Source organism: Carlito syrichta, unplaced genomic scaffold (genome assembly GCF_000164805.1).
Source record: "Carlito syrichta isolate Samal-C Ts95f unplaced genomic scaffold, Tarsius_syrichta-2.0.1 Scaffold314765, whole genome shotgun sequence".
Lineage (NCBI taxonomy): Eukaryota > Metazoa > Chordata > Mammalia > Primates > Tarsiidae > Carlito > Carlito syrichta.
In genome coordinates, this window is record NW_007258861.1 from 445,021 (window position 1) to 449,729 (window position 4,709).

Here is a 4,709-nt window from a genome sequence, read left to right on the forward strand (position 1 = left end):
TTGTTCAGTGTCACATGCACTGGATTTTCAGTCTCATTGTCCCAATCCAGCTTCCCAAAGAAGGTTGGCAGGAGCTGGGCCATGGTGGCTGACTTTGCTGCCCGGACACACGCTGCAAAATCAGGGTTGGTAACTCATCAGCTCTAAGGAGGAGAGTCAGGGTTGTGTCTGTCTTCGAGGGCTCCTGCTGGGCCTCCCGAGACTGGTGGAGATCCTACAGAGCAGAGTTGAGGAGAGAAGTACGTGCTCTTGGGAGATCTGCCCCTGCCCTCCCAGAAACTTTCTGCAGGCTGGCTTCTCCTTGCAGACCCTGAGCCCTCTCCCCACCACGCTCAGTTATCCCTGATGCTTCCTGATGTGCACTGGGCCATTTTTTTGCTCTGAGGTTCTGAGACCTTCTGAGACTCAGGGGGCATTTTAGTGCTCTGGGGAAGGATGGTCTGACCCCTCTCTCCTTCTCACCTTTTCACGACCTCCTCTCTATTTGTACATGAGCCTCCTCTCAGGACTTTTGCACATGCTTTTCTGTTGCTTTGAAGGGTCTCTGCACATCCATGGGTTCTGTCTCCTCCTTTCAGTCCCTGGCAAGGATCATTTTTCAGCAGACCATCTGTTGAGCATCCTATAAATGATACACTCATCACTTCATAAGAAAATATTAAGACACAGACACACACAGACAACCATGTGAGGACACAGGGAGGAAACAGCTGTCTACAAGCCAAGGAGAGAGGCGACCCTAAGAGGAATCGATCCTGATGGTACCTTGATCTTGGACTTCAGATCAAGTCTGGACTTCCAGACTGTGTGAGAATAAACTTTTTTTTTTTTTGAGTTGGAGTCTCACTCCATAACCCAGGTTGGAGTGCAATGGCATATTCATGGCCACTCCAGCATTGACCTGATGGGCTTTGGTGATCCTTCTGCCTCAGCCTTCCAAGTAGCCAGAACGACATGAGCGTGCCACCACGCATGGCTAATTTTTTGATTTACTGTAGAGATGAAGTCTCGTTAAGTTGCCCAGGCTGGTCTCAAACCGACGGGCTCAGGCAATCCACTCGCCTCAGCCTCCCAAAGTGCTGAGATTACAGGCTGAGCCACCGAGCCAGGCCGGCAACCCTTTTGTCTGCAGTTGGGGCCTCATTAGAATTTCAGGAGAACTAGGGGGTGGCTCCAAGTGAGCCCCATGTTGGAATCTTCCCTCCTTTCCAAGATCATGGAGTCTTCCTCAGTCAGAGGCCTTATTGAAATGATGCTCCAGCCCTAGTTCCACCCCTAACCTCTGCCTCACATTACCCAGGCTCTTTTATCTGAGGATAGCAGAAGACTACCAATCCAGTTCTGATCTAATCTGGTCATGGAATGAGGCTTGAGACCTGGTAACACTGGTAACTCACAGAAGCATCAGGGTGAGGTGAAGCTCTGGGTCCCGGACCAGGGTGTGGGGACTCAAGATGGCGATGGAAGACAGGTTGCTAACAGGACCCCATGGCCCACCCCATGCCACCAGGACACCATGCAGGTAGCAGTTGGGCTTTGGTCCCCAGCAAGAGAGGAGCATTATAGATGAAATGATTTCAGGGGAGGGGTGATGACCTCTCAGCGAGAAGAAAAGATCCACTGTGAATGTGGCACATGGCCTCGTGGAGAGTGCCAGCTTTCTGTCCCTCAGCTGTGGAGACCCAGCTCGTGCCAGGAGACCACCATGGAGCCTGGTGCTTGAGAGGCATGCGCTTCCCCGTCACACAGGTGGAGGAGGCAGCGGCCTAGGGCGAAGAGGCCTTGGCCCCTGGTGTGGCCCCAGCACTGGGCAGAGAGAGCCCAGCACCTGGAATTGTCCTCTTCAAGTTGGGTTATGAGCCAGATTCCCTGAGGAGCAGGGACATCAAGTTGGAAGCTGCAATTCTGGGAGCCAGCTCTGATGGAGGTGCCCTGCTCAGTGCAGCCAGAATGCCAGGTACATTTTTCACTGGGATTGGAATGATGGCCCACATTCACTTCATCTTCATTGGAGGTGAAATTCACACGACATAAATTCATTAATGTGAAGCGCACAGTTCCTCCTCCACAGCACATTCACAGTATTGTGTAAACACCACCTCTAGTCCCAAAACATCTTCGTGCCTCCTCTAGGAAGCCCCAGACCCATCAGCAGTCACTCTCCCCTTTCCCTCCTCCCAGCTTTTGGAAACCAACATGTACTTTTTGTTTCTGTACATTTACCTATTCCAGATATTTTCCATAAATGGAAACAGAAACAGACCCTTTCTGACCTTTGATGTCTGGCCATTTCACTCAGCCTCATGTTTTCACGATTGCTTGTGGTGTAGCATTTAAGAACTTCCTTCTTTATCTTAGATAAGAACTAAATATAAAGCTGTGAAATCAGAAGGCCCAAGAGGCTATCTCCAGAAGTCACAGACCTCATCTCAGAACCACGGTGGCTCCAATCTGACCTCTAACAGAACAGCACATTCCCTCCTTGTTTGCACTGCCCCAGGCATCTGTAAGCAGGGGCCAGAGAGGAGCCCTCATGGGGGCACCCATGGTTCCTAAGTCCTCCTTTCTCCAGGAAACTTCTTTCTGTTCTTTTCATCTTCAATTGTCACTCTCCAGCAATAAATTGAGAGGTTTCAAATTCCAGGCAATGATGTCTCTAAGTTAAGAGGATTTAAAAATGAAAAAAGTAGAGATCGTTTTTTTTAACCTGGGAGGTTTTGGACTGAATTCCTACCACAGAGGACAATGTCCTGAGAGATTAAAGTTCTGCTCTCAGGCAGGAAGCACCTTGTTTGTCTCCAATTGGGTTCTAACCAGCAGTTATCAAGTTCCCTGTTTCTTTGCGCCTTTCTGTACTAGGGCCTCATGTGCATCAATACCCAGGTCTTCATCTGCAACATTGTATCTCAGCATCTTATCACATCCCTCATCCTGCCTCACTCTGGTATTGACTCCTGTCATCAACAACAGTTCCACCAAATAAAGAAGAATCTTTAGGAGAAGCCACAGGCTCCCCTCCTGGGTTCAAATTCTAGTTCAGCCTAGCCCAGCCCAGCCCATCCTACGTAGGGAAGAGAGGTGAGAAACTCTCTCCCATTGGATTCACCAAGTCTGGGGATATTTGGCTGTGCTCTGTTGGGACAGATATTATTAGCTCTGGTCTGCCTCACCTCAGACTTGCTTTGTATGAGGCAAGAAAATACATCTTTCCTTTTCCCACCAATTTCCATCAATCAGTCAATCTTTTAATTCATTTCTACGTCTGCCCTGGATAATTCCAATGATAGCATCTTACTTATGGTGCAATTTCACAATAGGAACTTGACATAGATACATTCCATCCACTTTATTCAGATGTCACCAGTTTCCACATGTGTACTTGGTGTATATGTGTGTGTGTATATATCTGGATGTATTTTAGTTCTATACAATTTATCAGTGTGCATGTTGGTGAGTTGACCAACACAATCAAAATCTAGAACTGCTTTAACTTAAGGATTTATTGTAATGTCTTTTGATAGTCACAGTCAGCTGCTCCCAAGCTTCATTTCTAAAACTCTGTCATTTCAATAATGCTATTATAGACCACGTGGCATGTAATCGTTTGGGTTATCCTTTTTTCCCCACTCAACATAATTCCTTTGGATCCAGCCAAGTTGTTATGTGAATTAGTAGCTGTTCTCCATTGCTGAGTAGTATTTCATCATGTACCAGTTTGTTCAATCATTCACCTATTGAGGGACACCTAGGTTGTATTCTGTCTTTGGCTGTGACAACTGAAGCTTTGATGAACATTGAATTGACATCACATTCTCAAAGACATAATAGTGCTCCCATGTTCATTGCACCAAGATATGGAATGAACCTAAATGTCTGTCCCTTCCAAAAATGAATGGATAAAGAAAATGTGGTATATACAAACAACCGAGATATAGAACGAACCTAAATGTCTGCCCCCCCACAAAATGAATGGATAAAGAAAATGTGGTATATACAAACCATGGAATAGTATTTAACCTTAAAAAAGAAAATTCTGAGCCGGGCTCGGGGGTTCAGCCTGTAATCTCGCGCTTTGGAAGGCTGAAGTGAGTGGATTACCTGAGCCTGTGGGTTCGAGACCCACCTGGGCAACTTGGCGAGACCTCATCTTTACAATAAATCAAAAATTAGCCGGGCATGGTAGCGCATGCCTGTAGTTCCGGCTACTTGGAGGCTGAGGCGGAAGGATCGCCGGAGCCCAGCAGGTCGAGGCTACAGTGGCTGGGAGTGGCCACTGCACTCCAGTCTGGGCGACAGAGTGAATCTCCAACTCAGAAAAAAAAAAGAAAATTCTGCTATATGTGACAACGTGGATGAAACTTGAAGGTATTATGTGAAGTGAAATAAGCCAGTCATAAAAACAACAATAACAACAACTCTGCAGGACTCCACTTAAATGAGGTTTCTAAAAAAGTCAAGTTAATAGAAGAAAAAAGTGGGATGGTGGTTGATGGGCCTGGGGACAGGAGAAATGGGGAGTTAGCAATCAATGGCCTATGGTGTCAGTTAAGAAAGATAAATAAGCTCTAGAGGTCTGCTGCACAACAGTGCAGCCCAAAAGGTCATTTTACTATGAGAAAATACAATACACACACACACACACACACACACACACACACACACACACACACACACAACAAGCAAGAATTGGCACCCAGCCCTCTGTCCAC